Here is a 7785-nt window from a genome sequence, read left to right as displayed (position 1 = left end):
CGTATCCCGTCGTTTTCGCATTTGAAGAACACCCATCCGGTGTGGTTCGACGTGACCGAAGTAAGCCGCAGCACTGTCCGTGTGCAGTCATCGCACTGTATGAGCGGCAACGGCGAGCCACATAGCCGTTGCGCGAGCGCCAAGCCCGGTGGATGGCCAGACGAATCCATGCCCGCAAATCGTCGGCGGCGCCGAGAGGACGAACCCGTCCCTGCATGCGCTGATGCGCTCTTGCCGGGGCTGCGGGAGATGCTCCACGACCACTCCATCGCTTGGCGCAGCCACCGACGGCCGGCAAAAGCCAAATCCGACGTCCGAAATCTTGGGCGAAGGGGGAGAGGGGAGGTGGTTGGTGGGGAAACGCGGGTTGAAATGTCCCCCACCAACCGCTTCCCGCTTATATGCAGGGCACCGCAGCGGCGAGGGGGGAACCCGCGAATACGCGGGTTGAGGCCGAGATTTTGCCGTGCCCCGCAAAAATATTTACGGGCCGGGGCGGGATGGAGGGTCTGATCGGGCAGGTTTTTCCGCCCCGACCCGCACTTTGGCGGTTATTTTGCGGGCCGGGGCGGGATGCGGGGTCTGCCAGAGTTGCTCTTAGAGCATCACTAGTAGTGTCCTCAAATCCTCAAATTTTTAAACCAGTTTAAGGTTTGAAAATTGGCATTTTTTGGCAGTTTTAAGGGTTGAAAAACAGGGCAAAGACTAGAACTCTCAAACTCAACCCTTATAACGGAATATTATAAGGGTTGAGTTTAAGGGTTCTAGTCTTTGCCGTAACCCCAACCCTTAAAACTGTCATTTGACATATCATAATTTTTATCATCTCAATAACGGTTTGAAGAAAACAATAATCATTCTAGTTATTATTACAACACCGAATAGTACTTTCAAACACATAATAATCATTCAAGTTATTACAACAATGTTTTCAAGCAAATTACAATAATTGTTCTAATCAAATAGGACATAGAAAAGTAAACAAAGGTAGATCATGGGTCTTGACGCCGCCCAGCCAACTGCCACTGGTGCTCTACTAGATCATCCCGGAGCTGACCATGAGTGTTTGCATCCTCAATCTGACGATGTGCTTGAAGAAAAGCTTGTACGCGACAAGGGTTTCTTTCCCGGTTGCAAACGGGTACCAACATTGTCATAGAAACAAGGCAGTTTTAACCCTCTCTCATCCTCGAGGATCATGTTGTGTAGAATCACACAACATTTCATGATGTTATCCAAGGTTTTTTGTCCCAAAAACGAGCTGGACCCCGAACTATGGCAAACCTTGCTTGCAAAACACTGAAAGCTCTCTCAATATCCTTGCGGGCTGCCTATTGTGCCTTGGTGAAATGAGCCTCTTTTCTGGTTAAGGGCACCCCATTTTTCTCCTTGATGGACTTCACAAGAGTTGCCCAATCGGGGTAAATTCCATCGATGAGATAGTATCCCATTGAGTACTCATTGTCCATGATTTTATAGTTGCAAGTTGGAGCATCCCCAGAAACTAATCTTTTGAACAAAGGAGATCTATTGAGCACATTGGTATCATTGAGTGTTCCCGGCAAACCAAAAAATGCATGCCAAATCCATGTGTCCTCCGATGCCACGGCCTCAAGCACAATGGTAGCATCACGGCTTTTACCGCAATACATTCCTTGCCATGCCTTTGGACAATTTTTCCATGTCCAATGCATGCAATCAAGACTACCAAGCATCCCCGGCCATCCCTTTTTTTCATTCATCTCCATCAATCTCTTTGTATCTTCCTCGTTGGGTGCCCGAAGATACTCATCACCATACAACCGGATGACCAACTTTGCAAACCTACGAACGAACGTCGTGGTTGTATCTTGTCCAATGCGAAGATACTCGTCGGTATAGTCCGCGGGTATGCCACAGGCGAGCACCCGCATTGCAGCCGATATCTTTTGGTACCCACTAAACCCCATGATACCGGCAGCGGATCTACGACGCTTGAAGTAATCTGAGGCGGCCTCACAATCTGTGAAATCTTCATAAACAAACTACGGCGCATTCGGTACCTTCTCCGGAAGAGGCGAGGTGGTTATGTCGGTACCTCCGCGAAGTAGTCTTGCATCAAATGCTCATGTCCGAGACCGCGGTTCCGGTAGATGGTGACTCGCCCCATCTTCGACCCTCTCCTCTGATCCATTAGCTTCGCGCGGTCTTCAAACTCTTACACGTCGAGGAGGAGGCCCATCATCTCAACGTCATCGTCTTGAAGCAACTCCTCAATGTCCGAATCGTCCGATGACGACCAAGCGCCTCCATCTACACAACACAAAACAAAAATTTGTGAGTGCCAACAATGAATCAACAATGAAAAAAATAAACAAAAAAAGAAGAAGAAAAATGCATACCTGCGGGTCGGCGAGGAGAGCTCGGGGCGGCGCGGGGGCGGGTGTTGCGGCAACAAAAGTCCTTCCTTGGCGCTAGGAATTCTTCTTGTTACTTATGTGGTTTGCGTCGGTTTTTCCCTTGAAGAGGAAAGGGTGATGCAGCACATGAGCAGTAAGTATTTCCCTCAGTTTGAGAACAAAGGTATCGATCCAGAAGGAGGGCCTCGTCAAGTCCAGAGTACTGCGCAAACACAAACAAGCTTGCACCCAACGCTTCAAAGGGGTTGTCAATCCCTTCAAGATTGTTTGCACAGTGAGATCTGAAGGCGGAAAGTGCAACGAAGTAAAAAGTGTAAGGCTGAAAATATGGTGTGGAGTAGACCCTGGGGGCCATAGTGTTCACTAAAGGCTTCTCTCATAATAGCAAATATCACCGTGGGTGAACAAATTACTGTCGAGCAATTGATAGAACCGCGCAAAGTCATGACGATATCTAAGGCAATGATCATACATATAGGCATCACGTACGAGACAAGTAGACCGATACTTTCTGCATCTACTACTATTACTCCACACATCGACCGCTATCCAGCATGCATCTAGTGTATTGAGTTCATGCCGAACAGAGTAACGCCTTAAGCAAGATGACATGATGTAGAGGGATAATCTCAAACCAATGATGAAAACCCCATCTTTTTACCCTTGATGGCAAGAACACGATGCATGCCTCACTACCCCTTCTGTCACTGGGTGAGGTCACCGCATAGTATGAACCCAAAACCAAGCACTTCTCCCATTGCAAGAATCATAGATCTAGTTGGCCAGACAAAATCCACAACTCGAAGAGAGTTACAAGGATATGAAATCATGCATAAGAGAGATCAGAAGAAACTCAAATAAGATTCATAGATAATTTGATCATAAATCCACAATTCATCGGATCTCGACAAACACACCGCAAAAGAAGATTACATCGGATAGATCTCCATGAAGATCATGGAGAACTTTGTATTGAAGATCCAAGAGAGAGAAGAAGCCATCTAGTTACTAGCTATGGACCCGTAGGTCTATGGTGAACTACCCACGCATCATCGGAGAGGTCATGGTGTTGATGAAGAAGCCCTCTATATCCGAATCCCCCTCCGGTAGGGCACCAGAACGTGCCCCAGATGGGATCTTGCGGAGACAGAAGTTTGCGGCGGCGAAAAAGTACTTTCGATGATCTCCTGATTTTTTTTGGGGATTTTTAAGGAATTTATAGGCGCAACCCTAGGTCAGGGGGCGCTCAGGGGGGCCACAAGCCTGTGGGCCGCGGCCTACCCCCCTAGCCGCGGGGTGGGGGCTTGTGGGGCCCTTGAGGCTCCCCTGCCTTGGCTCTCAAGCTTCCCGATCTTCTTCCGTTCCAGAAAAAATCTTTTCGAGGATTTTCTTCCGTTTGGACTCCGTTTCAAAATCTCCTCTCAAAGGGGTAAAAACATGGAAAAAACAGGAACCGGCACTTGACACTGAGTTAATAAGTTAGTCCCAAAAATATATAAAAGGCATGCAAAACATCCAAAGTTTGACAAGATAATAGCATGAAACCATCAAAAATTGTAGATACGTTGGAGACGTATCAAGCATCCCCAAGTTTAACTCCTGCTCGTCCTCGAGCAGGGAAGTGATAAAGAATGATTTTTTGATGTGGAATGCTACCTAGCATAGTTGTCCTTTGCAACTTCTTTCACGTGGCATGAATGTTCAGATCCGTAAGATTCAAAACAATAGTTTGCTACTGACATGAAAACAATAATACTTCAAGCAAACCAGCAAAGTAATCATGAACTTTCAAAATAACAAGGCCAAAGAAAGTTATCCCTACAAAATCATATAGTCTGGCTATGCTTCATCATCCTCACACAACTAATGTAAATCATGCACAAACCCGATATTGGCCAAGTAATTGTTTTCGCACTCTTACTTTCTCAAACTTTTTATAACTATCACGCAATACATGAGCGCGAGCCATGGATATAGCACTATAGGTGGAATAGAGTGTGGTGGTGGTTGTGAGACAAAAAGGAGGAGATGGTCACATTGACTCAGCGTATCAAAAGGCTATGGAGATGCCCATTAATAGATATCAATATGAATGAGTAGGGATTGCCATACAAGAGATGCACTAGAGCTATAAGTATGTGAAAGCTCAAAAGGAAAACTAGTGGGTGTGCATCCAACTTGCTTGCTCACGAAGACCTAGGGCAATTTTGAGCAAGCCCATCATTGGAATATACAAGCCAAGTTATATAATGAAGATTCCCACTAGCATATGGTAGTGACAAAGCAAGAAGCTCTCAATCATGAAGAACATGGTGCTATCATGAAGCACAAGTGTGGAAAAAGATAGTAGCATTGTCCCTTCTCTCTTTTTCTCTCTTTTTTTATTTGGGCTCTTAGGCCTCTCTTTTTTTCTATTCTTTTCTCTCTCTTTTTTGGGCTCTTTGGCCTCTTTTTTTTATTTCCTCACATGGGACAATGCTTTAATAATGATGATCATCACACTTTTATTTACTCACAGCTCAAAGATCACAATGATGATGACTCCATAGGAAATGCCTCCGGTAGTGTACCGGGATGTGCAACGATCTAGCATGGAGTATGACGTTGAAACATCTCGCTAGCTATCTTACGATCATGCAATGGCAATATTAGAGTGGTGGCACAAGTCATGAGACGGAACGGTGGGAGTTGCATGGCAATATATCTCGGAATGGCTATGAAAATGCCATAGTAGGTAGATATGGTGGCTGTTTTGAGGAAGGAATTTGGTGGGTTTGTGCACCGGCGAGAATTGCGCGACACTAGAGAGGCTAGCAATGGTGGAAGGTGAAGGTGCATCTATACCATGGGCTCACATTAGTCATGAAGAACTCACATACTTGTTGCGAAAGTTTTTATTAGTAATCGAAACAAAGTGCTAAACGCATACTCCGAGGGGAAGGGTTGGTACGTGTAAACCATCGCGCGATCCCGACCTCAACACAAAGGATGACCATCAATAGATCAATTATGCTCCGACTTCCTAACATAGCAGTTCACCATACGTGCATGCTACGGGAATCACTAACTTCAACACAAGTATTTCTATATTCACAACACCCTACTAACATAACTCTTAATATTACCAAATCCATGTCTCAAAACTATTTGAGAGGAATCAAAACTTCTCTTTCTACTCAATGCACATGAAGATGGAGGTTTTTGCATCCTCTTTGGGTATCTATCACTTTTGGGACTACTTTCATAGCATAAGCCAACTACCAAATCACGCATCGTCGTGCTCTAAAAGATATAAGTGAAGCACTAGAGCAAAAGTATGTAGCTCAAAAGATATAAGTGAAGCACTATGAGCATTCTAGCAAAAATCACGATGAGTGCATGTCTCTCTCTCTCAAAAAGGTGTGCAGCAAGGATGATTGTGACACAACAAAAGGAAAAGACTCCTACAATACAAGACGCTCCAAGCAAAAACACATATCATGTGGTGAATAAAAATATAGCTCCAAGTAATGTTACTGATGGATTGAAGACGAAAGAGGGGATGCCTTCCCGGGGCATCCCCAAGCTTAGGCTTTTTGGTGTCCTTGAATTTGGCTTGGGATGCCTTGGGCATCCCCAAGCTTGAGCTCTTTCCACTCCTTATCTCTTTGTCCATGAGAACATCACCCAAAACTTGAAAACTTCACAACACAAAACTTATACAGAAACTCGTGATAACATTAGCACAAGAAAACAAACTACCACCTCTTTTGGTACTGTAGAAAACTTGAATTTCATCTATATTGGTGTTGGGCTACTGTATTCTCAATTTTCCATGGCTAGTACCCCCCCGATACTAACCATAGTTTCATCAAAACAAGAAACCAACTCAACAAAAACAGAATCTGTCAAAAACAGACCAGTCTGTAGCAATATGTATACTTCGTATACTTATGTACCTCAAAAAATCTGAAACATTACGACGGCCTGGGAAAAAAGCATATCAACCAGCAGAAAAAAAAATCAACTAAAAATCTCTTTTTGAATAAAAATGAAAAATCATCTCGTGAGCGAAAAGTTTCTGTCTTTTTCCAGCAAGATCAAACAACCATTACCAAGACTAGTCATAAAGGTTTTGCTTGGCTCAAACACAAAAAGAAACACAAAAAACACAATCACAACAGAATTGTGATGGTGTGGACGCAACAAAACAAAAAGAAAAAAGATAAATTCATTGGGTTGCCTCCCAACAAGCGCTATTGTTTAACGCCCTTAGCTAGGCATAAAAGCGATAGAATCACGTATCGTCGTCTTTGGTGTTCAAACCATAAGTGGCGTGATCACTTATCATCTTAAGGTTTTCATCTTCTTTGCTGGATGATTCACCACTACATTTAGGAACAAAGACAGAATTGGTGATTTTATTGTGGGCAAAATTTGGAGTATTCTGCACAGCAGCAAAAGCGGAACCCAAGTTGATTATAACATCCTCTAGTTTGCCAATCCTAGCGGAATCATGACCTAGCTTTTCGTTAACCGTGGGTTCCTTCTCCTTTAAAATTTTCAAAACCATTCCCACCTTGGATCCGTACTGAGTTATTTGATTGTGGATCTTTTTATCCAAATTCTCAATGAGTTCAATCGTAGCAACTTTATTTTCAATAACGTCCAGCCTACGCATCACATGTTCTAGAGTTAAGGTAGTTCCATTAACCATGAGTGGGGGTGAGCCTACCAAATTTATCACAGCTCCGTAAGAATCAACGGTATGGCCACCCAAGAAATTTCCACCTACGATGGTGTCAAGAATATACCTATTCCAAGGAGAAACACCCACATAAAAACAACGAAGCAAGATGGTAGTGGATTGCTTATGAGTAGATCTACTCTAAGCATTGCAAATCCTATACCAAGCGTCCTTTAAGTTTTCTTCCTCAATTTGTTTGAAATTGAGAACTTCGCTCTCGGGAGTATCGTTCGAAGTGGTGGATCTAGCCATGAGGACAGGTAGACTATCCCACACAGACGAACAGAAAGCAAGTGAGAGAAAGGGAGAACGAAAAGGCAAACAAAAAAAGGCAAACGAAAAAGGCAAATTGGTGAAGTGGGGGAGAGGAAAACGAGAGGCAACTGGCAAACAAAGTAAATGCAAGAGATGAGTTAGCGACACCTACTTGGATGAGTTCTTGACTTGATCTTCCTCCCCGGCAACGACACCAGAAATTCTTCTGCTGCGGCAACAAAAGTCCTTCCTTGGCGCTAGGAATTCTTCTTGTTACTTCTCTGATTTGTGTAGGTTTTTCCCTTGAAGAGGAAAGGGTGATGCAGCACATGAGCAGTAATTATTTCCCTCAGTTTGAGAACCAAGGTATCGATCCAGAAGGAGGGCCTCGTCAAGTCCAGAGTA

This window comes from Hordeum vulgare, chromosome 3H, assembly GCF_904849725.1.
Source record: "Hordeum vulgare subsp. vulgare chromosome 3H, MorexV3_pseudomolecules_assembly, whole genome shotgun sequence".
In the NCBI taxonomy this organism is placed as follows: domain Eukaryota; kingdom Viridiplantae; phylum Streptophyta; class Magnoliopsida; order Poales; family Poaceae; genus Hordeum; species Hordeum vulgare.
Note: the sequence above shows the minus strand (reverse complement) of the source record.